This window comes from Moschus berezovskii, chromosome 11 (genome assembly GCF_049115385.1).
Source record: "Moschus berezovskii isolate FMDL1 chromosome 11, NW_MosBer_1.0, whole genome shotgun sequence".
NCBI lineage: Eukaryota > Metazoa > Chordata > Mammalia > Artiodactyla > Moschidae > Moschus > Moschus berezovskii.
This window is the reverse complement of record NC_142470.1, coordinates 37,759,534-37,785,909: the sequence shown is the minus strand read 5'-3', so window position 1 is coordinate 37,785,909 and position 26,376 is coordinate 37,759,534. Positions and strand designations below refer to the sequence as shown.

General features: G+C 39.7%; 1 protein-coding gene and 1 long non-coding RNA gene across 8 annotated transcripts in view; one reads left to right on the top strand and one right to left on the bottom strand.

Moving 5' to 3' along the window:
- The window catches only part of LCLAT1 (lysocardiolipin acyltransferase 1), a 185,545-nt gene that overhangs the window by 13,484 nt on the left and 145,685 nt on the right, over positions 1-26,376 (bottom strand). The gene's annotated exons all lie outside the window — the stretch shown is intronic.
- LOC148776124 (uncharacterized) overlaps positions 1-26,376 on the top strand; it is a 58,633-nt gene that overhangs the window by 10,902 nt on the left and 21,355 nt on the right. Inside the window, exon 2 of the long non-coding RNA XR_016038554.1 lies at positions 12,498-12,606. This is a non-coding gene — a long non-coding RNA (uncharacterized LOC148776124). The remainder of the gene's footprint in view (positions 1-12,497; positions 12,607-26,376) is intronic.

Here is a 26,376-nt window from a genome sequence, read left to right as displayed (position 1 = left end):
CTAAAGGAAATCAGTCCTGAATATTCATGGGAAGGACTGATGCCGAAACTGAAACCCCAGTACATTGGCCACCAGATGTGAAGAACTGACTCATTGAAAAAGACCCTGATGCTGAGAAAGATTGAGGGTGGGAGGAGAAGGGGACGACAGAGGATGGGATGATTGGATGGTATCACCAACTCAATGGACATGAGTTTGAGCAAGCTCTGGGAGTTGGTGAAGGACAGGGAAGCCTGGCGTGCTGCAGTCCATGGGGTTGCAAAGAGTCGGACATGACTGAGCAACTGAACTTTGAAAGAACTGACACTTTTATATTGTTTTTTCAAGAAAAATGTGTTTCCATTTGCTCAAATCTTAGTTTATCTTCCAACAAGACTTCAGGTTTCTTCACAAAACTTTTGTGACTTTCTTTAAAATTTATTCCTAAATAATTTCATAATTCTTTGGACTATTGTGGATGGGATATATGTTCCTACTTAATGCTTTTAGGCAATCACTGCTTGTTGTTATTCAGTCGTTAAGTCCTGTCTGACTCTTTGTGACCCCAAGGACTGTAGCACACTGAGCTTCTGTGTCCTTCACTATCTCCCGGAGTTTGCTTAAACTCATGTCCATTGAGTCGGTGACTCTCTCTAACCACCTCATCCTCTACCCTCCGCCACCTGCCCTCAATCTTTCCCAGCATCAGGGTCTTTTCCAATGAGTTGGCTCTTCACATCAGGTGCCAAAGTATTGGAGTTTCAGTTTCAGCATCAGTCCTTCCAAAGAATATTCAGGGTTGACTTCCTGTAGGATTGACTGGTTGGATCTCCTTGCAGTCCAGGGGACTCTCAAGATCTTTTCCAGCACCACAGTTCAAAAGCATCAATTCTTTGGTGCTCAGCTTTCTTTATAGTCCAATTCTCACATCCATACATGACTACTGGAAAAACCATAGCTCTGACTATATGGACCTTGTCAGCAAAGTGATGTCTCTGCTTTTTAATACGTTGGCTAGGTTTGTCATAGCTTACTTTCCAAGGAACAAGCATCTTTTAATTTCATGGCAGTCGTCACAGAGTGCAGTGGTTTTAGAGCTCAAGAAAATAAAATCTGTCACTGTTTCCACTTTTTATCCTTCTATGTGGTGGGACCAGATGCCATGATCTTGTTTTTTGAATGCTGAGTTTTAAGCCAGCTTTTTCACTCTCCTCTTTAACCCTCATCAAGAGGCTCTTAAGTTCCTCTTCACTTTCTGCTATCAGAGCAGTATCATCTGCATATCTGAGGTTGTTGCTATTTCTCCTGGCAATCTTGATTCCAGCCTGTGATACATCCAGCCAGACATGTCACATGATGTACTCTCCACAGAAGTTAAATAAGCAGGGTGACAACAAACAGCCTTGTCATACTCCTTTTCCAATTTTGAATCAGTTTTTTGTTTCCATGTCGGGTTCTAACTGTTGCTTCTTGACCTGCATACAGGTTCCTCAGGAGGCAGGTGAGATGGTCTGGTATTCCCATCTCTTTAAGAATTTTCCACAGATTGTTGTGTTCCATATAGTTCAAGGCTTTAGTAGTCAATGAAGCAGATGTTTTTCTGGAATTCTCTTGCTCTTTTTATGATCCCGTGGATGTTGGCAATTTGATCTCTGGTTCCTCTGCCTTTTCTAAACCCAAGTTGTACATCATCAACTTCTCGGTTCATGTACTTCTTTGGCATTGCCTTTCTTTAGGATTGGAATGAAAACTGACCTTTTCCAGTCCGGTGGCCACTGCTGAGTTTTCCAAATTTGCTGGCATATTGAGTGCAGCAGTTTAATAGCATCATCTTTTAGGATTTGAAATAGGTCAGCTGGAATTCCGTCACCTCTACTTTCATTGCTTATAGTAATGCTTCCTAAGGCCCACTTGATTTCACACTTGAGGACATCTGGCTTTAGGTGAGTGACCACACCATCATGGTTATCTGGGTTACTGAGATGTTTTTTGTATAGTTCTGTGTATTCTTGCCACCTCTTCTTAATCTCTTCTGCTTCTGTTAGGTCCATACCATTTCTGTCCTTTATTGTGCCCATCCTTGTATGTAATGTTCCCTGGATATCTTCAATTTTCTTGAAGAGATTTCTAGTCTTTACCATTCTATTGTTTTTCTCTGTTTAGAATACAGAAAGTCAGTTGTTTGTGTATATTTATCTTATTTGTAGCCACCTTAACATCATAAAATTAAGTCTAGTTGATTTTTTTTTACTAGACTCTTTGACTTTCTAGATTTTCTATCAGCAGCAAAAAATAGCTTTATGTTCAATTTTCTCATCTTTACAGTCTTTTCTCAGTGCTTTCCCTAGCATTTGCTTAATAATAAAAAGCATAGATCTGACTTTAACTAAAATGTGGGTTTAAATGCTTTAGCATATCAGATATTGTTGAGTTTTGGCAACATTGTACTACATTTAAATAACTTCTATTTTGTTCTAATTTTTATTATGAATGCCTTAAGTTTATCAAAAATCTTTTCTGCAACTATGGATAGGGTCAAATATATATTTTTTTAAAAAAGAAAATATTGGTCTATATAAACATCTGTATGAACCACACTATTAAAATGAAAAATATTAAAAATGCAAAGAGAAACTGAAAAATAATTATAGTGCAGGCTTCAGGATCTTTCATAATAGAACTCAGTAGATAAAAAATAAAGGAGCTGAATAAATATTGATAAATTTGATTTAAGAGACTCACACAGACCCATGTGTGTGTGTGTCAGTTGCTCAGTTGTGTTCGACTCTTTGTGACCCCATGGACTGTAGCCTGCCAGGCTCCTCTGTCCAAGGAATTCTCCAGGCAAGAACACTGGAATGGGTTGCCATTTCCTTCTCCACATATAGATCCATATGTCCCTCAAAAATATCTTAAACACTGATGGTTTGATCATTTACTTGGTGGCAAAAAGATTTAAAAATATTTATAAAAATCACATTCTCAAATCAAGATTCTATAAAAATAGAAATAAAAAACAAAATATAATAACCCCCTCTAAAAAAACATGTTTAATCAATTCTGTGATGAAAGATGAAATCAAAAGAAAAATTGCAAACTACTTAGAAGGATTGAAAAAGAGAGTCAGTGGGATATAGTTAAATTTTGAATGCCTTCTCTAAACATTCTAGCATTCTAGCAAAATTCACCAAAAATAAAGAGTCAAAGAATAAACAAATGCAAAAGCTAGGTATTTGATGAATAAAAGATTAAATTTATGAAGGCGATTAAGGGGAAAAGACAGCATACATATTTAAGATCACAGATAGCAAATGAAGCAAAATCACAAATACAGAAGTGATTAAAACAATTGTGAGAATGTCAATCTACACATGAGATAATATAGTAATAAAAAACCACAGTAGAGGATCCATGTACATATATACTATACATTATGCTTCAGATCTGATTGGTGAAAATTTGTGTTTGGTTCAAAAATTGTAAAATATCATTCGCCAGTCTATTTTCAACAGCAGTGCAAGCTCTTCTTGCTGTGTACTAAGGACAAAACACATGGGTGCTAATTTTATAGGCAGGCCAGTGCAGCTCATGCACTGGGTCTCCTCAGCCCCCAGGATTTTAGTGTAGAATTTACAGAGCAAACATAGACAGCGAGGAATAAAATAACACAGTGCTATGATGGGAAAAGGACAAGAGTGCTAGTTCCAAACTGTTTTCATCCCCAGGATCTACTAAGCATAACTGCTACTTACACTGGTGCATCTGTAGATTGTGTTTTTGATGACACAGACTGATTTTGCCTATTCTTTCAAAACTTCATACTCTTTGTTTTCATTATTCTTTAAAAGAAAAAACATGTGCTAGAATGTTTAGAGAAGGCATTCAAAATTCAATGCAAAAAAACAAGAGCAATAACATAATTTATCTTACTGTTGGATTCAACAAATTTGTTTAGATGTTCCAAAGCCCATGGACATGAATCAATACTCGATTAAAAGATTAGAAATGTCAACATATGCATACTGTACTGATTTGCTAGTGTTTGAATTAAATGAGATCGGAGACAGCCCATTATTATAGTCTCTGTGCTCTGAGGTTAGGATTGAAGATGGCTAATGATGCACTTGGACATTACCATGTATTATGTGTGTATGTGCTTAAGTTGCTCAGTTGTGTCCAACTCTGCGACCCCATGGACTGTAGCCCACCAGGCTCTTTTATCCATGTACTGAGTGCTTACTAAAGGGCCAGGCATAACTGATTCAACAGTAGGACCAAAAGCTGTAGACATGGCGTCTGGTCCCATCACTTCATGGGGAAACAGTGGAAACAGTGTCAGACTTTATGTTTTTGGGGTCCAAAATCACTGAAGATGCTGACTGCAGCCAGGAAATTAAAAGATGCTTACTCCTTGGAAGGAAAGTTATGACCAACCTAGATAGCATATTAAAAAGCAGAAACATTACTTTGCCAACAAAGATCCATCTAGTCAAGGCTATGGTTTTTCCTGTGGTCATGTATGGATATGAGAGCTGGACTGGGAAGAGGGCTGAGCGCTGAAGAATTGATGCTTTTGAACTGTGGTGCTGGAGAAGACTCTTGAGAGTCCCTTGGACTGCAAGGAGATCCAACCAGTCCATTCTAAAGGAGATCGATCCTGGGTGTTCATTGGAAGGACTGATGCTAAAGCTGAAACTCCAATACTTTGGCCACCTCATGCGACGAGTTGACTCACTGGAAAAGAGTCTGATGCTAGGAGGGATTGGGGGTAGGAGGAGACAGGGACGGCAGAGAATGAGATGGCTGGATGGCATCACCGACTCGATGGACATGAGTTTGAGTGAACTCTGGGAGTTGGTGATGGACAGGGAGGCCTGGAGTGCTGTGGTTCATGGGGTCGCAAAGAGTCGGACACGACTAAGCAACTGAACTGAACTAGTGGACAAAAGGAAGACTCCTCCCTTGTGGCGTTTGTCAGGACAACACTTTTGTGGTGGTATCCCTCTTTAGCAGTTGTGTAAACTGAGGCACAAAGAAGTGTCACTTGCTGAAGATCACAGTTAGTAGCAATCATTGTGGCTGATTACAAAGCATTTCTACTATGCCGTTCTACCTTCTATGAACTGCACATTAAAAACAGTAGTGAAGAATCAGACTGACCTGCTTTGTACCCAGGCACAGTCTTATTAGCTATGTGACCTTGAACAAATTACTTAACCTCCCTGGGCCTCAGGCTCCTCACCTGCAATCTGGGAATAATGCTTCCCTTGGAGGGTTAGAAGAAACAAAACATATCTGTCAGCCAGTCTGTAAAGGCAGTACTTAGTAAGGGCATTAATTCTACAAAAATGAAAGATCTTGGTGTTTTTCTTTCAATCTTGCACTGTATTATTCTCATCTCAAGTATATCATTCACATATTTGATTAACAGAGTCTTGCTGTAGTTTTATACAAAGTATAAATGATTAGATCTTGTATACATTTCTGTTATATACTCCTCAGTTCAGTTCAGTCACTCAGTCGTGTCCGACTCTTTGCGACCCCATGAATCGCAGCACGCCAGGCCTCCCTGTCCATCACCAACTCCCGGAGTTCACTCAAACTCATGTCCATCGAGTCGGTGATGCCATCCAGCCATCTCATTCTCTGTTGTCCCCGTCTCCTCCTACCCCCAATCCCTCCTAGCATCAGACTCTTTTCCAGTGAGTCAACTCGTCGCATGAGGTGGCCAAAGTATTGGAGTTTCAGCTTTAGCATCAGTCCTTCCAATGAACACCCAGGACTGATCTCCTCTAGAATGGACTGGTTGGATCTCCTTGCAGTCCAAGGGACTCTCAAGAGTCTTCTCCAGCACCACAGTTCAAAAGCATCAATTCTTCGGCAATCAGCTTTCTTCACAGTCCAACTCTCACATCCATACATGACCACTTGAAAAACCATAGACTTGACCAGACAGACCTTTGTTGGCAAAGTAATGTCTCTGCTTTTTAATATGCTATCTAGGTTGGTCTGCTGCTAAGTCACTTCGGTCATGTCCAACTCTGTGTGACCGCATACATGGAAGCCCACCAGGCTCCCCTGTCCCTGGGATTCTCCAGGCAAGAACACTGGAGTGGGTTGCCATTTCCTTCTCCAATGTGTGAAAGTGAAGTCGCTCAGTTGTGTCCGACCCTTAGCGACCCCACGGACTGCAGCCTTCCAGGCTCCTCCATCCATGGGATTTTCTAGGCAAGAGTACTGGAGTGGTTTGCCACTGCCTTCTCCATAGGTTGGTCTAGGACAAGCTTAATTGACTGGTTCACCAAACCATAGCTAGACCCTACCATCCACTTTGTAGCAGTTACCTAAGCCACAGTGTGTAAGTTACAATCTTATAAATCTAAAAAATTAATAGTAACACTACAGTTTAAACTAGTAAAAAGTATGGCCCCAAATCAAAGTCTACTACTACTACTCTCTCTATAGCTTTATTGTGTATGTGATTTTGCACATAACACAGTTTGCTGCAGTCTCATCCTTTTCTCCTTTGAAAGGGAAAGTTCATTTGGTTGGGGAGGTGATCCTATTAATGGGTAGAGACCAAACTGGTTTCTTCAAAAATAGGTAGAAGATAGAGTAGAGGTGAAGGTCTCTGATTGCACGTGACACATTTTGTCCTTTCTGTGGCCCTGAGTTCTACATTGGAAGCCACACTGATCGGTCTCAAGGTTAGGTTTAAGCTACACCTCCTTCCTAGTCTTCTACTTAGATGACCCAAGAATTAAATTACCTGCTTTCAGTCACTTGGAAATCAAAATTCCCAATCAGTAAACCTGACCTCCGCCTGACTGGGGATTGAGGATCTTACTACAAGGTTTTGCTGTTTTGTTTTTCTTTTCCATCAACCAGGCCAGATCCAACCATGGTTGCACACCTTCTACAGCAGGGGCTTAGTAATCCCAAAGTCATTTTGGTTGATGGAAGGTGTGTGAGGTGATATTTCTGAACAAGGTTATTCTGAAGGCTAGGTTTCCTACTTCTTCCCTAAGTGACCAAATTAAATATTCTACTAGGAAATATACTTTATGGCTTTTGTACTCTTTTAGTAGGAAGAGTCATCATTCATTCTTCTTTTTACTTTGTTTTAATGAGTCCTGTAAAGTGCAGTGGTGGTAGTAAAGATATGGTTCAACACAGGAAATATCCAAAATTTCAAATGGTGAAGTCTCAAATGCAGGTCTTCACTTATGCAAAAGGTGTCATTACTGGGAAGAAAGGACCATTTAATGGGACTGGGACTTCTTTTCCAATAAAATGATAAAGAACCAGACCGTGTGTAGCTCAACTGAAGGACAAAAGTCTCAGGTTCTTCCAATATGGCAAAGGAACAATAGACTCTGTTCTTACAGCGTTTACAGAGTATCTTCTGAAGTTTAAAATGAGAAAAAGAAAATGGACTTTGTGCAGTTCAGAAAGATGTGTTTCAAAGAACAGAGCAGACATACCAATAACATCACATACAATTTTGATACTTCTGACCAAAAGAGGTGACAATTTCCTCTTTTTCTTTTAGTACTTTCTTTTTCTTTTTGTACTTTTTCTTCCTCCTTCCCTTCCTCTCTTTTTGTCTGTGGGTAAAGTTCAAAAACACTTGCTAACACTACACCAAACTGAAAACTAATCTAAGTACTCTATACCTTTGTAAATGAGCAGAATCCATACAGGTGGTTATCTACATTTATAGACTTACAATTCCTGGTTTTCAACAACTGTGGCCTGCTGTACCTTCTTCCAGGCAGAAAACTCATTTTCTTGCATCCTGAGGAGTCAATTGCTGATACAGGGGAGGGAATGATCTGTATAACACTTGTTTTTTCAGCGTATTTTATTCCTAAGATGAGACAGGATCGAGCATTCTTCTAAACATTTCTCAACCATCAACCAGAAATTCCTCAGTGCTGAAAAACTTCTCAAAACAATACTCCCCAAAGCATCAATGGAGACTGGGTGGTGGGGGAAGATATTAAGGTGAATTCACTTTCTAGTTAACTCTGTCAAGTTTCCTCAATCTGACCTCAAAAAGAGGTCAGTGCTGATGATCTAGCCCAAATGTTGACTAAACAGCTGCTTCATGTGAGCCAGAGAGGGGGAATCAGGATGGGAACACTGCAGTAAGTAAAGTATTAAAGAGCAAATGCTTTCTTTGAAGATATTCATTAGGAGACAGGAAGTAGAGAAAAGTGCTTCCATCCAGGGATCAACTCCTATGAATCGACATAGAAAATCATTTGGGTAATAACTGGATTTTCTGTTTAAATTCAGAAATGTAAGGAGAGTTAACATCTGGATGAACTGCTACTATGAAACTTGAGCTATAAGAATAGCAAAAAATTAGGGAAGTAAACAGTATATATAGTGGGTTGAATGGTCTTTCCCTGGTAGCTCAGCTAGTAAACAATATGCCAGCAATGCAGGAGACCCCTGTTCAGTTCCTGGGTCAGGAAGCTCCCCTGGAGAAGGGATAGGCTACCCACTCCAGTATTCTTGGGCTTCCCTGGTGGCTCAGACGGTAAAGAATCTGCCTGCAATGCGGGAGACCTGGGTTTGATCCATGGGTTGGGAAGATGCCCTGGAGGAAAGCATGGCAACCCACTCCAATATTCTTGCCTGGAGAAACCGTGTGGACAGAGAAGCCAGGCGGGCTATAGTCCATGATATCTCAAAGAGTCGGACACCACTGAGCAACTAAACGCACAGCACAGTGGGTTGAGTGTTCTCTCCCCCAAAATTTACTGTCCACCAGAACTTCAGAATATGACTTTATTTGGAAATAGGTTCTCGCAGACGTAATTAAGGTTAAGGACTGAGATGAGATCACAGTGGATTAAAGTGGACTTTCAGTTCAGTTCAGTTCAGTCGCTCAGTCGTGTGTGACTCTTTGCGACCCCATGAATCGCAGCACGCCAGGCCTCCCTATCCATCACCAACTCCCGGAGTTAAATGCACCTTAAAAGATTTACTTGTAAGACAGAACAGGGGATCATGTAAAGATGCTTGGAGGACTAGAGTTATGTAGCTAAGTTAAGGAATGCCAGGAGCCAACAAGCTAGCACAGGCTAGGAAAGATTCTCCCTTAGAACTTTGGGCGAGGGTATGGCCCCTGCCAGTACCTAGATTTCAGACTTTGTTTTATTTTTAAGGCATCAAATATGTAGTGATTTTTTTAATGGCAGCTTAGGAAACTGACACAAAACACATTAAGAAATATCGAATGTCAATGCTTTATTTTGGGGAAGGACATTTCTTCTAGAGATTTATTGTACTTTTGAGTTATAAAGTGGCATTTTGAGAATAAGGAGCAAGGTTACCTAACTGTCAAAGACAGCTGTATGGAAAATGAACACTTTGTTTCCTAAATTTATCTGAGGAGAGTAGCTAGAGGTTCTTATGGAGAATGCAGGCTACCATTTTATGGCAGTTCTACAAACTGCTGAGACTTGTTCCTTAGTTGAGAAGAAGAGGCTGTCCCAGTGGTTATCGGCCTTCAGTGGCCTAAGTCACCTGGGGAACTAGCTGAATACGAGGAGTCCTGGACCTCATTCCCAAGATGCTCATTTAACGTGTATGGGTGAAATCAAGGAATCCATGTTTTAATAGGCACTGCAGGAGATTCTGATCTGATGTAGAGGGTTGGAGGGCCACACTTTGGAAAACGTAAGGATGGCTCTAAGCAGAGGAGTAAATGTAAATGCTAAAAAATGTAACATTTCTATAGTGAAACATAGGCGAAATCTTTGTGACCCTGATCAGGCAACAATTTCTTAGATAGGTCACAGAGAGCAAAAATAAGAAAGGAAACAGTGGAGAAATTGTACTTCATCAAAATTAAACACCATGACTCTCCACAAAACAATTTTAAGAAAATGAAAAGGCAAGTTACAGATTGGGAAAAAATAATTGCAGACCATATATATGATAAAGGACTTGAATCTAAAATATTGGGCTGGCCAAAAAGTTCATCTGGTTAGTGAATAAGATTGTTCAATAAAATTCTTGATGAAAATGAAAAAGCAAATTTTTACTTGAAACCTCATGAACGTTTTGGCCAACCCAATATTAAGAACTCTTACAACTCAGTAATAAGAAGACAGCCTGGTTTTCAAGAATATGTAAAAGAATGGAATTGGCATCACCAAAGAACGTGTATGAAAGGTGAGTAAATCCAGGAAAAGATGCTTAACATCTTTGTTATTAGGGAAGTACAAACTGAAACAACAGTAAGTTATCACTGCATACCTAACAGAATGGCTAGAATTTAAAAAGCTGACAATAACAAGTCTTGATGATGATGCCCAACAATTCTCCAGCACTGATCATGGGAATGTAACTTAGTACAGCCACTTTGGGAAAAGGCAGTTTGGCAACGGCCCAGCAATCACACTTTTAGGTATTTACCAAGGAAAACATTAGCCTATGTCAATTCCTGTATGGAAATGTTCATGGCAATGTTATACATAATATTCTTAAACAGTAAGCAACCCAAATAGCTATCAGTCCATGAATGGGCAAATTGTGTTATATTCCACACAGCAGAATACCACTCAGCCATAAAAAAGAATAAACTGATAATGTAAAACACTATGGACGAAACTTAAAAAGCATTATGCTAAGTGAAAGAAGCGAGGTAAAGTCAACTACATACTGCTTAATTCCATTTACATAAAAATCTACAAAAGGCAAAGTTACAGTGACAGAAAGCAGATCAGCAGTTTCTAGAGGCTGTGGGTTCAAGGAAGAGGTTTCATGGCAAATGGGGTCCTAAGAGAACTTTTAGGGATAATGAAATACTCTGTATTTTGACTATAGCAGTAGTTACATGACTGCATTTCTCAAAATGCATCTAACTGTACATTTAAAACGTACTTGCACTTTAAAGCAAGTAAATTGTACCTCTAAAAGTTGTTATTTTTGAAAGCTTCTCAAATATGTACTCTAAAGTAATATTTAAGAAACACAATATAACAAATTTGTAGTATCTGCTATAATCCAAATACAGCATTATTTACACTGGTTGGATTCTCATCAAACTAAAATGTTAGAAAACAGAGTATTTAAAGTTTGAAACAAGTCCAAAATTTATTCACATGCACTAATTTTTAATGATTTTTTTTTTGGTTTTAGCATTTTATTGGAAACAGAACATTTTCCTATTCATTCAAATAAACACTGACATATCCATAAGTTTTGCATTATTGTTTTGCACAAGTTTTTCCTTTCTTGGCTAATATAATTCCCTAATTAAAAAATTATGCTAAGTGCAACCTGACATTTTAAAACTTCTACCACCCTAATTTCTTTCAGGGTCACAAATAATACCTAAAATGTTTTCTTGCTTAACCATCTAGAAAGGAAAAGGATTGAATCAACATACTTTTGAAGCAGTTGCAAATAATTCAATTAGGATTGATAAAGAATAAAGATAACAAAGTGGGAGACAATGTGTCTTGCGATCAACATTTTAGAAGCAGAGCTCTCTAATTAGATTACCACAGTGGGAGCAGGGCAGGGCTTCAGGATTATCAAACAAAGCTCGTGTGCGCACATGTACACACACACACACATACCACTGCACCCTTCAATACTGAGACAGTATATCATCTATTCTAATAGTTCGGGCTTTGGAGGATATATTTCTGCTTTTAACCAACCCTATGACAAAGAAACTTATGAAACATTTGGGAACTGGTTTAACATACCAATTGTAACCTCCCTCTCCTCCCAGCCACCCCCACTGCCGCCCTCCACCAAATACTCACACTACCACCATCCAAAACAGAGCACCAATCTCCTCACATGAATATGTGACCCTGGCATCAAGGTTACTTTGCTTAGATTTGAATTATTCACATACAGTGGCCATAGACAAGGCCAGGCCGGCTGATGGGGAGGCGGTCACTCTGTGTCCAGAGGCTCCTGCCCTGGAATCTAGTGCCCTCCCCGTCTTTACTGAACGGGGAAGAGTCTCCTAAAGTACTTTACACAGGCTAATCTATTGACTGATTATATGATATGAATAGATTACTTAACCATTCAACCAGTCTTGAGACATTAAACCAGGAAGAAATCTGATTTAGTCCTCCTGATGTATAACTTACCATTTCCTGGTACAACTTTTCCTCCATAGCTTCGTAAAGCAAATAAAAGAAATGGAATTTGCGGGCTCAGTTCCTAAGATTTTATACCTCCTTTCACTTCACTCATTTACATAACCCCTCTGCCTGCTGGAGGTTTTTTTAGTCTGCTGCCTCTTCCTCGCCCAGACACTCACTTTGTTGGATGGGTACATGCTTTGATAGGAGTATTTGGTTTTTGTTTTGTTTGTTTACTGGGATTGGAGGCTAGTGAGGGTCCTTGGTAAGTTCATGATTATTAGCTGAAAGTTGGCCCTCAGTACTGCTCGGTAACCACACAGGTTTCTTTAGTCTATTGTGTCCCAACCACCTGGATTTGAGTATTTCATGCCTTTGTTTTTCTTTCAGACCTCCACTACACTTCGTCATCCCTCAGTCTCATCCGATTTCTCTGAGAAAACGACTCCTGAGAAACTTCTACAAGCTCTTACCACTGCATCTACCCACCTACTTGCAGGTAAGTCCATACATATAGTTTGCTTTCTCTTCTTTATACCGATGACTTGCCCACACTCCTACTTAGGGCCTGTCCCTCCACCCGTGTGCTCTATCATCTTGTCTAATCTTGTGATTCTGACGATGACATTTCTCCAGCGATAATCACTCACTCCTGTCTTGCAGATCAACATGCATGTAATTCCTCCCAGCATCTCCTATTAACACGCTGCCACCCACTTCTCTCCTCACCCCTGCAGCTAAACGTCTCGAGTTGTCTGCACTCACCATCTTCAGCCTTCTCATCTTTCTCTTGAACCCGTGCCCATTAAGCTTTGCCAAAACTGCTCTCCAGTCATTAGTGACCTTCAACAAAACCAACTCCAATGATTCCCTCCCTCCCTGAAAAACTGTTTCACCATGTTCCCTGCCCTTATTACTCTCTCGTTGCTTTTCCAGACTCACTGGCCAGTGTCAAGTCTTTTATTTTACTTTAGTTTATCTGCACTCATTCCCTAGGTGATCTCTTTCAGTCTTAAAGCTTACGTGCTGATGCCTCCCAAATCTGTATCTCCAGCCTGCCTCTCTCCCTTCAGACTCACGTATCTGACTACTAACTTCACATCTCTCTTTGGATGCCTAATTAGAATCTCAAGTTTAACACAGTCTCGCTTCCCACCATTTCTGTCTCAAGGAGGAAGGTAGCTGTCCTTCCTCCAGGCCAAGAACCTTGAGTCATCCTTGCTTACTCTCTCTTACACTCTACATGCATTCCATCATAAGGTCCTACTGGCTCTACCTAAAACAGATCGAGTCCAGCCAGTTCTTGCCACCTCCCCAAACTTTCTCTCAAGCTATCACCTCCCACCCGATTACTGCAAATATCTAATTGGTTTCTCTGTTTGGCCACCCTCCCTCCTACAGATTCTTTTCAGCACAGCAACCAGAGTCATCCTTTCGGAATGTTAGTCATTATAACCCACCTTGGTTTCCTCACCCCATTTCACTCAGAGAAAACGCCCAAAGCCTACACTCACCCAACAGCCTGTTATCCTTCAGCACTCATTTTATTCTGCTGCCCACCAGACTCACTGCTCTGGCCACACCGAGTTCTGTGTTCTCCTTTGAACACACCAGTCACAGTCCCGTCCTGGGACCCGAGCTGTTCCTCTACCTGAGACGTTCTTCCCCCAGATTCGCCTTTTCAGGGGGCCCCAAGGACCCTACTGAAGATGGCAGGCTTTCCTCTTCCTGGATTTATTTTTCCTCTGTAGGCTTACTATTGGACGAACTATATTTTTCTTTACTTACTTGTTTATTGCCTGTTTTTCTGCTGCTAAAATGAAAGCACCAAAGGGGAGTAATATTTTTGTCGCTTTTACTCACTGGCATATCCCCAGTGCTTCTTCAATATGTTTGGTAAAATAGCTATTTACTGAATACACTGAGTGAGCAGAAAGAGGGAAACAGAGCAAAGCTTCCCTCTCTGGAACACTTCTTGCAGGAAGAGCACTCAAGAATAGAGCCTTTGCTAACAGCCTGCAGGAGGAAGGGGCACGGCGTGGGGGAGGGAGGCGGTGGTGGCTGGGGCTTGCTGCTGGACAGTAACTGTGATGAATGATCCTCCAGACCAGAGGAGAGAAGGCAGACGGAGATTTATGCTTCTGTTCTGTGAGCATCAGACACTCCTTGCTAAGTACCAGACACACTGTGCTTCAGCTATTCTCCACCTCCATTTGTGCAAACACTGCTATATATATATTTTAAAGCACTGGTATTCTTCACAGGTTATTGGGCAACTTGAAATAATAATGGATTTCAGGTGATATACTGGGAATCAAGCTCATGTGTGTGGGGCAGTAACAGCAGGTGGAGGATGCAAACCGAGGAACAGAAGGACATCTCCAGGCCAGGAAGCTGGGGGTCTATTCACCGTGCATAGGCGCCCCTTACAGGTGTAGAGAGCTGAGTGAGGCTGACATTCCCCCTCTCACTCCCTTCAAATCCCCAGATGAATATTTTCTAGTTTATGGCATATTCGACAACGTTAAATACATAATGCTATTTTTAAAGTAAAATTCTTTCCTGAAATTCTAGAATGGAATACTGAGAGTTTTCTGTATCATTACTCTCGAACAACAAAAGATACGTCATTAAGCCTGCTGGCATGTTGCCCCTTCATTAACTGAAGTATTACAGCAGAGGCATTTGTTTCCTAATCAATTCTAAAAATATGTATTTAAAGAGAATCACCAACTTCCTCAAAGCCTTGTGATTTCTCTACTGTGCTATTTTTTTTCTTTCTATCCATGAGACACACAGGGTTCTCACTAGCTTGAAAAAAATTCTCGCAGAGCTGGCATTTCCATTACTCTGAAACCAGTAATTGCTGCCTTACAGGACATGCCATGTCTACTCTGACCGCTTCCCAGAGGGGTCTCTTCTGCAAATGACCACAGTATTCCATGCTGTTATTTCACGTGGCCTGCTAATGGGTTCATCAACCACCTCCCCTGCTGACCAGACAAGCCGCTTAGAGCCTCCTCAAACCACCCCAGAACTGTGAGAAATCTTAGCCTGACCTGGTCTGAGATTCCTCTGCTGCTAGTTCAGACTCCAAAGCACCTTCTATTTAGCTTTCGCCCTGCTGACCAAACCAGCTTCCACACGAGTAGTTCACACAGGGGCAGAGGAGGCAGTCGGCCACTCTCAGGAAGGTGGAAGCAGAGGGCCCGGCAGCAGACGGCAGCTCAGGATGCTGGACTGCCTTTCCTTCCTGCCCCATGGGCCACCCGCCCTCTGCCGAGGGCTCCACTGCGACCATGCATGGTTTCCTGAAACTGGAGCTAAATTGTGATCAGAAGATATCATTTAGTTGGCTTCATAACAGGCTTCATTGGTATCACACACACACACAAAAATGTATTTTCAGGGTTTTTTGGGCTGCAGCAAATTAGAATATATGTTTTGGCTTCATATAGTTAATTCATGTAGTTTTAATCAATTCACATGCAGACAGCAATGTAAACTTTCTCTTGCACACACAGTGTGGAAGAGGAAGGTCTAAAAGAACCAAAAAATGAAAAACTGGACAAAAGGGTTAGGAAAAGTTATAAGAGCAAGTGGTGGGGCCAGACCTGGGTAAAGTAGGAGGAATGTTGGGGAAAAGATGATTAAGGAAGAAGAAAAAGACACCAAACAAAATTAAATTCAATATCCATTAAAGGTCCATCAATGAAAAACAGAAGGAAAACAGAAGGAAGGTAAAGGGTGAGGAAACAATAATGGTCAAATTCAAGGAGTTAAAAAACACTTACACTCATGTCTATGGAGGCCCCCATTTCAGAATATCTATAAAGCTTGTTTCTATTAAAAGTGAACTTCTGGTAAAACTGAAAAGGCATATTTAAATGTGGTGAACCAACTAATTGGGATGAAAACTGACTCCCAAACCAAAGGTACATAAGAATATGTAACTTTAAGGTCAGTATTTTAATATAAAACAGAATGAGTCTTCTGTTTTCAACGATGGGCTGTTTCAGTACATGTGACACTCCTGAATTTAGCAGTGACATGACACCTAAGTGTACAGAATGATTCAAACAGCAAGGTCTTAACAACCTGGAAGATCTGTGATTATAAAGATGATCTTAATATTCCTAATGCTCTGGTGTTAAAAACAATTTCCACCAGATCTTGATATACAAGTGGATAAGTCATATTAAATTAAATCAGTCTGTACTTAATCGGAAAGAGATTTAATGAAAAGCCTTGGCATAGATGAATCCTCTTAATTATTACAGGCTAATATTTGTCCACAAAGAAGAATTTGTTTCAGGATTAGTCTGAGACCAGGGGAAACAAGAGATACCAATTCAATAATGGAAGGCCTAAATAAACGATAATGAATCCTAATTATAATATATTGCTTTCCCCTGCACATGATTTATTTACCACAACTGCTTTTCACTTGGTTCACTAAGGAAAACTAAGTAAAATGCAATTACTAAAAATAAAAAGGGAACAAAAAATAGGTAAATTAAAACTGTTTTTTAAATGTGGAAAAATTCAGATATAACAAAAAGTTTAATGATGCGGGGGTGGGGGGAAGTCCTGCTGCAGAAGACAGGGCTGTGTTCAGTTAATACATCTAGAAACGGGATGTCTGTCCAACATTCTTTAATGATCAGGGATCTGATACCTGATGATCTGAGGTGGAGCTGAAAATGTGATAATAGTAGAAATAAAGTATACAATAAATGTAAGGCACTTGCGTCATCCTGAAACCATCCCCCACTACCCAATCCTGGTCCATGGAAAACTAGTCTTCCATCAAACTTGTCCCTGGTGCCAAAAAGGCTGGAGACTGCTGCTTTAAGTTAGTCATTACCCTAATGTGCTTACAATTCAGTTAAGAAGATATACGTCCATCAAATCAAAGGTACTGATGTAAAGTCTAGTGCATGAGTGCTAAGTTGCTTCAGTCGTGTTCGACTCTTTGCAGCCCTATGGACTGTAGCCCTCTACCCGGCTCCTCTGTCTATGGGATTCTCTAGACAAGAATACTGGAGTGGGTTGCTGTCCCCTGCTCCAGAGGACCTTCCTGACCCAGGGATTGAATCCATGTTTCCTGCATCGGCAGACAGGTTCTTTACCACTAACACCACCTGGGAATCCCCAGAAAGTCTAGTAAATCATGCCTACAATGACAATTGCAGATCCTCTGCTAGCTACAGCTACCACGGTAGACTCAAAATCATGGAAATACAAGATATAATCATGTGAAAAGTAATAACAAGGGAAATTAATCAAAGTTAACACAAAATTTTAAAAGAACTATGGAAAATAAATTCTATGGGTGAGTTCACAGAAGGACAAGATCGCAGGCTGAAAGGCCTAAACAGTTCTGAAAACAAGAAGGATATTCCGGTTTAACATAGGCATGAACTAGTTCCTTGAGATTTAGAAGAAACAGCATTTTCAATATGGAAAATACAATCTAAAAGAATCAAGTAGTTATAAAAAACAAAATTAGAGGTCTCAAAAAAAAAAAAAGACTACTGCAATAGAGAATAGAGTTCAAAGCCATTCTCATGGATACATGGGAATTTAATGTACAACAAAGATAACATCACAGATCAACAGGGGGATGACAGTTGCTTAATACACAGTCTTGGAGAAAAATAAAACTGCATCCTCTCACCAACAACACATTTAAAGGAGGACTTGAGATGATAAAAATTTAAATGTAAGATGCAGTTATACACTTAACAGAAGACTATTTTTCTAATCAAGTAGCACGAAAGGTTTTATTAAAATATTTTAAAAGCATAAATTATAAGACAAAAATCTTAATGATTTTGATTATATTGAACATTTCTGTTCAGTGTATATGTAATAGAATAAGAAAATATTCGCAATATCTAAAATGAACAAGGGGTTAAAATCTGTAATGCAAAAAGAACCAGTACAAATCAATAAGTAATCTCAAGAGAAAAACAGAAGATATAAATGTAGAAAAGGAAATGCAGAAACCTAACTGGCAGATGAAAATCCTTTGAAATCAGGCAACAGCAAACAAATACCAATAAGGGACTTCTTCATACAAAGTAGAATCCTGGATAATGCCAAATGCCGGTAGCAGTGAGAGGATGATGCAGTGTCAGAGGGAATTAAGGGAGGAGTTGTCATTTTGGAGAGCAACTGGGAGCTAGTCAAACCGGGGCTACCTAATTAATCCTCCTGACTCGGCAATCTACTTTTGTTGTTGTTGTTGTTAAATATTTGCTTTATTGCTGTGGTATGGAACCAAACCTGCAGTATCTCCAAGGCAGGCCTGTAATGTTTCAGCAGTTCTCTCTTAGACATTGCTGTGAAAGTGCTACACTCAATATGCCAGCAAATTTGGAAAACTCAGCAGTGGCCACAGGACTGGAAAAGGTCAGTATTCATTCCAATCCCAAAGAAAGGCAATGCCAAAGAATGCTCAAACTACTGCACAATTGCAGTCATCTCACACGCTAGTAAAGTCATGCTCAAAATTCTCTAAGCCAGGCTTCAACAGTTCGTGAACCGTAAACTTCCAGATGTTCAAGTTGGATTTAGAAAAGCCAGAGGAGCCAGAGATCAAATTGCCATCATCTGTTGGAACATCAGTAAAGCAAGAGAGTTCCAGAAAAACATTCACTTCTGCTTTATTGACTATGCCAAAGCCTTTGACTGTGTGGATCACAACAAACTGTGGAAAATTCTTCAAGAGATGGGAATACCAGATCACCTGACCTGCCTCCTGAGAAATCTGTATGCAGGTCAAGAAGCAACAGTTAGAACTGGACATGGAACAACAGACTGGTTCCAAATAGGAAAAGGAGTACGTCAAGGTTGTATATTGTCACCCTGCTTATTTAACTTATATGCAGAGTACATCATGAGAAACGCTGGGCTGGAAGAAGCACAAGCTGGAATCAAGATTGTCAGGAGAAATAACAACAACCTCAGATATGCAGATGACACCACCCTTATGGCAGAAAGCGAAGAAGAACTAAAGAGCCTCTTGATGAAAGAGGAGAGTGAAAAAGTTGGCTTCAAGCTCAACATTCAGAAAACAAAAGATCACGGCATCTGGTCCCATCACTTCATGGCAAATAGATGGGGAAACAGTGGAAACAGTGACAGACTTTATTTTCTGGGACTCCAAAATCACTGCAGATGGTGACTGCAGCCATGAGACGTGAGAGTTAGACTATAAAGAAAGCTGAGTGCCGAAGAACTGATGCTTTTGAACTGTGGTGAAGACTCTTGAGAGTTCCTTGGACTGCAAGGAGATCCAACCAGTCTATCCTAAAGGAAATCAGTCCTGAATATTCATTGGAAGGACTGATGCTGAAACTCCAATACTTCAGCCACCTGATGTGAAGAATTGACTCATTGGAAAAGACCCTGATGCTGGGAAAGACTAAAGGTGGGAGAAGGGGACAACTGAGGATGAGATGGTTAGATGGCATCACCGACTCTACGGACATGAGTTTGAGCAAGCTCTGGGAGTTGGTGATGGACAGGGAAGCCTGGTGTGCCGTATTCCATGGGGTCACAAAGAGTCGGACATGACTGAGCGACTGAACTGAACTCTTAGATATACATCCTAGAGAAATTCTCACATGTGTACAGAAGACACCATAAGATATTAACTGCAGTGCTTTTGTGCTGGTGAGTTAGAAGCTGTCTTGTATGTCTGTCTTTGGGGGCCTCAATAACTTGAGATGGGGAAGGGAGGGCATCTCTTCTGAGATGCAGAAGACGGTAGTCAGAAGCCAAAGATTAGAGACACATGGAAAACAGTATGATGACAAATTGAAACTATAATGGAGTAATCACAGTTCAGGCATACAAAAAAATGGAATTGGGCAGCCACTAAGGATCTGGTCTCAGACATATCTCTGCACCACTGAGAACCTGAACTTTATTTGAACTGTACGAGACCCATCAGCACATTCAGAATGACACCTGCCAGCTGCACCACTATGGTCTCAAGGTCTCTTCCTGTTACTATGCAACCATTTCGGACCCCAACCAATCCTCATTTAACAAGCACTCTTAACTTCTTGCCAGCTCCAATTATAATTCCTGATAAACAGCTCACATAACCCTAAACTTGTGGTTTTTACCTTTATAAACCTTCCCAATTTCGTGGTCTAGTGCAACACAATTAAGCGCTTCTTTAATCTGTAGCTCCTGGGTGTTGTCCTAATAAACCCCACATAAACACCTTATTTCAAACAAGTCTCCTAAAATTTTGGTTAACAAACACAAATGTATTGATATTTTAAAAACAAAAGGCTAAGTGAAAAATGCAAGAAATAGATATTTAGGAGTCTCATTTGTGTAAACTTAAAAATACAGGAATACAAAACAAAAATTTTATAGGAACAATAGAAGCAAAAAGATACATGTTAAATAAATACCATGTTTAGAAGAGAAGATTTGACAACATTTTTGAAGCAAGGTTTATAGTTCAACCCCCACTGCCATGGAACACTATCATTTTAATACACATCATGGGATGCGGGAGGTTTGTCTTGGCCAGCAGAACCTATTCTAAACTGGAGTACTACAAATTCTGATAAGATTATTTAGATCTCTGGTTTTAATGTGCAACATTTTAGTTTAGGGTTGTGAGTCAAATGAAACCTGTCAAAATATTTTTAAATTTAGAAACAGCTTTGCTGTGACTGTTCAGCTCAGTTCAGTTCAGTCGCTCAGTCGTGTCCGACTCTTCGCGACCCCACGAATCACAGCACGCCAGGCCTCCCTGTCTGTCACCAACTCCCGGAGTTCACTCAAACTCATGTCCATCAAGTTGGTGATGCCATTCATCCATCTCATCCTCTGTCGTCCCCGTCTCCTCCCGCCCCCAATCCCTCCCAGCATCAGAGTCTTTTCCAGTGAGTCAACTCATCGCATGAGGTGGCCAAAGTATTGGAGTTTCAGTTTTAGCATCAGTCCTTCCAATGAACACCCAGGACTGATCTCCTCTAGAATGGACTGGTTGGATCTCCTTGCAGTCCAAGGGACTCTCAAGAGTCTTCTCCAGCACCACAATTCAAAAGCATCAATTCTTCGGCGATCAGCTTTCTTCACAGTCCAACTCTCACATCCATACATGACCATGGGAAAAACCATAGCCTTGACTAGACAGACCTTGGTTGGCAAAGTAATGTCTCTGCTTTTTAATATACTGTCTAGGTTGGTCATAACCTTCCTTCCAAGGAGTAAGCGTCTTTTAATTTCATGGCTGCAATCACCATCTGCAGTGATTTTGGAGCCCCAAAAAATAAAGTCTGACACTGTTTCCACTGTTTCTCCATCTATTTCCCATGAAGTGATGGGACCAGATGCCATGATCTTTGTTTTCTGAATGTTGAGCTTCAAGCCAACCTTTTCACTATCCTCTTTCACTTTCATCAAGAGGCTTTTGAGTTCCTCTTCACTTCCTGCCATAAGGGTGGTGTCATCTGCATATCTGAGGTTATTGATATTTCTCCCAGCAATCTTGATTCCAGCTTGTGCTTCTTCCAGCCCAGCGTTCCTCATGATGTACTCTGCATATAAGTTAAATAAGCAGGGTGACAATATACAACCTTGACGCACTCCTTTTCCTATTTGGAACCAGTCTGTTGTTCTCACGTGTGAATCTAAGACAGATCTTTACTTGAACTATCTTCATCTGCAAAGGATTTATATGAGGATCTATTGTTTTTATTTTAACTTATACTTTGAAATAATTTCACGTTTATAAAAATGTTGCAACGTAAGTACTAAAATGACTCGGAGTGAACTTCACCCACCCTCCCTAAAGGTTAACGTATTATACAACTATAATACAATTAAATAAAACCAAGAGATTAACACTGACACTTTACTGTATTAGCTAATAGTAGATTTTACTATTGATCAAATTTTACCCAAACTTTGCTGATTTGTTCCACTATTGTCCTTTTTTCTGATTCAGGATCCAATCCAGGAACCAATGTTGACAATTGTTTTCTCTCAATTTGTTTTGTCTGATGTTTCCTTATGATTAAATCCAAGTTATGTATTTTGGCATGAAAACTTCAGAAGTGATGAAGTGATGCACCCTTCTCAGTGAAGCAATATCACCATCCACTATCTTTATCTTAAAAAACTTTTTATATTATGTTGCAGTATAGCCAATTAACAATGTGTGACAGTTTCAGGTGGACAGAAAAGGGATATAGCCATACATATACATGTATCCATTCCCTCAAACTCCCCTCTCATCCAGGCTGCAACCGTACACTATACAGCAGGACCTTGTTGGTTATCCATTTTAAATATAGCCGTGTGTACATTTCGATCCTAAACTCCCTAACTATCCCTTCTCCCCATTCTTCCCGCCCTGGCAACCATAAGTTCATTCTCTGTCTCTTTTTTGTAAATGAATTCATTTGTGTAATTTCTTTTTAGATTATGCATTTAAGAGATGTCAAATAATATTTCCCCTTCTGTCTCACTAGGTCCATTCATGTTGCTGCCAATGGCATTATTCCACTCTCTTTTAATGGCTGAGTAATACTCCACTGTATATATGTACCACATCTGCTTTATCCATTCCTCTGTCAATTGACATTTAGGTTGCTTCCATGTCTTGGCTATTGTAAACAGTGCTGCAGTGACTGTTAGGGTGCATGGATCCTTTCAGATCATGTTTTTCTCTGGGCACATGCTCAGGAGTGGGATTGCAGGGTCATATGGCAGCTCTGTTTTTAGTTTTTTAAGGAACCTCCATACTGTTCTCCATAGTGGCTGTACCAATTTACATTCCCACCAACAGTGTAGGAGGGTTCCCTTCTCTCTACACCCTCTCCAGTATTTATTGTTTGTGGAGTTTTTTGATGATGGCCATTTTGACTTTTAATACAGACTAATGCAATGTAGATGGGCAACATTCACTTTCAATGTACACATCGCTGTAGTTTATGTTAATGATGATAACATTCAAAGGTTATGTTTTTTCCCAGTTATTTGAACTCTGGGACTCAATGATAATATATATATATATATATAATCACTTCTCTAAATTCTACAGCTCTTTCTGTGAATTTCTCTTATAGCACTTAACATTTTTCTAGTTGATACTAGGAGTTTTTGTCACTTATATTTCTTGGATTAGATTATATATACAAGGGCAGGCTGCATGTCTTTCTCTTCATATTCTCTACATTGCTTTGGACATACTACTTATACAAAACCTGTTAGAGAAATGATTCCTCTGTATTATGAAGACTAAGAAAAAAGAAAGAAACACACTAAACCAAACAGTATGCTATGTACTTCCTCATACTATTTTTATTCAATACTCAAAATAACCCTATGAAGTAGGTACTGAATCTCAGATAAGTAATTTATGCAAGGTTACAAAGCCAGTAAGGAATAAGGTGATGATTTTAACCTAGGGCAATCTGATTCTAAAGCCCTGGGGATAGGATCAAGAATTCAATATAGGGAGACAGTTCAGGATTTCTCATTTTCAGTTTGGTAAACTGAAGATCAGAGAGATTAAGTAATTTTTCAAAGAAGCTTAGAGTTAGCTGAATTAAAAGGACTAAATTTAGAAGTCAGGTTTCCTGCCTCCCAGCTTTAGTTAGTCTTTCCATTGCATAAAAGGACTGGAGTGCAGGCCCCCAAACTGTACTTTAATATTCTCAATAAGCACTATTTTTTTAAAAGTTAAGATATAGAAGAATATAATTGGCCTTTACGTTATCTTTTAAAAAGTCTCTCAAAAAGTTGTTTGGCAGCAAAAGCCTTTTAGACAACTTAATATCTTAATTTTATTACACTGCAAATATAACTGAAATTCTTTCCGTTTCTGAAACACATTACAAACAAAACATCAATTAATCAACATTTACCCACAGCAGAAGAAACACAGTATTTTAATTGAGAACGTGTCCAATGGAAAAGGACTAGGCTATGGTATGTTTTCTTGCACGTTTTTCTGAAATGGAAAAGTTTTCCATCACTCTTCTAGGTACGATTATGAATACCTAATTCTACCCGAAAGAATTAGCAGTTCACATGTGAACTTTTAAATGGTCTTTAATTGACCTGTAATAAAGTGAGAAATGGTATGGTCTATCACACTTCTAGGGCAAACTAGGTTATTTTTTATTCCAGTGAATGAACGTTGTTTTAGAATAAATTTGCTACATAATATGAATACACCTCATTTTAGTAAAGTATCTATTATATCCAGCCTGACAGAAAACGAAATGTTACTAAGTGAGCAGGATGACCATATAAATGAATATTCTCCCGTGGGTCATTCATCTCTGTCTACAGTTTTATCTCTGTGGTGCTGCTACTATCCATCATTCTCATGAAAACCCATCAGTGACTCTTGGGGCAACATTTCCCTTTCTCTCTAAAGAAATAGAAATACTCTGTTATACCTGGCTCAGCTGGAGTTACAGCATTACTTTGAGTCTGACATGACTCTCTGTAAGTCTCTCTGTAGATATAGCCTCCACCTTTCTTAACCATAAGTATATATACAAAACTATTGCCTACATGGAAAAAGTTAGGAAAGGCAAATTGATAGTAAGATACATTCAATAAGACTCACTCAGAGACAGCAGCTTGCACAGTTAAAATGAAGACTGAACTTACATTTTGGTGCATCTTTCAGTCTAGGGAAAAAGCTCAGTCATTCTAAGACTGGCTGACTTCTGTTTTTCTCATTTTCTCATATTCTCAATGCAGCTTCTTTTGAGATCACTTGTGTGTGTATGTGTGTGTGTGTATGTTATCCTGCCCCAAGTTCCTAGTTGTTTGTGGGAGACATGGGGAAGAGGGCTTAGGGTGGTTCCTGAAAAAAACATCATTCTTGATCCTACTTGTGTCTAGAATGGTTTAAAGTAGTCATAGGATCAGATCTAGAGTCCTCTGAATAACTACATAAGCAATACTTAGACGTCCCAAAGCTGACTTTAGAAATTCATCAACTCATATGGAAAACAGAATGCCTTTAATCTCATAGTTTTTGTAATTGTTTTGTTTGTAACTCACCAACTCAGTCAGAAATTATACTAGATTGTACAGCTTCCTCAAGAGTAATGTCTGAGCATTGCAGTGTCTTTGTATGTCATACAGCACTTAGTCTGATGCAGTCTCACTATAGACATTGAATAAGTATCTGCTGTGAGTTCTAACTATAGTAACTGGCTTAATAAAAATGCCTTAGCCTTGATAACAATCATTTCCACTAAAGTACCAAAAAGAGACACTTTATTTTAAGGTAAAATGATTATTTAATCCTTTAATCAATGATCAAAACAGTGACTTATGTGGCTAAACTCTAAACTCATGACTCATATACCTGGTTGCCCGGGATAATTAATGATAATGGTATCACAATGGCCAGAAAATTGGGTGCTTGCTTTTCTTATTGGATCTGAGGTCCAGTTGTGTCTGATCCTCAGTCATGAAGCTGAAAAAAAGCTGCATGAGCTACTCATCCAAGAAACACAGAGTGGAATGCCACTTGCTAAACTATTTTAGAATGTCACTAAGGCAGGTCTATATTTATAGCCCATAAGCAACCAATAGCCCTAGGGTGGTACCTTGAGCTACCTTTTACTCATGAAGCTTGAGAACAGAGTAATTTTAGGACTGACTGGGAATTATGTTCAATAAAGACTTCAAATGGTTTGAAACTGTTGATCAAATTAAACCCCCATCCTCCATTCCTAAAAAGGAATAACATAAATCTCTGTATGGTGTCCATGGTGGAAACTGAAGGTACACGAATGAGGGAGAACTATGATTTCACTAGGTCATTATTAACAGGACGGGACTCTCATGTGTATGCTTGGGCTAAGAAGTACTTGACTCTATTCAGTGGGTCTAGCACAAGATAAAGTTTGAGCATTCATGAAAAGGAAGAGGTGAATTATTCTTTGATTTTCTACATTAAATCTTTGTGGCCTCCTCCTAGAATACTTCTAGCTTGATGAGTATATAAAAATGGTGGCACTGATTAACAAAATGGAGACGTTGAGAAGAAAGTAAGTACTTTGGTATTAGAAATGTTATATTTGGGGTGATAGAGACATATCTATAAATAAAATGTCTCTACTTACTGGAGATCCAAGTAGGTCAGACCTCAAGAGACAGGTCAGTTTGAAGCACACATTTGAGAACTACTAGCAAACAGATGGCAGTGTTAATCACAGAAGGGAGGCATATTCCAAAGGAGAGACTATACTGAGAA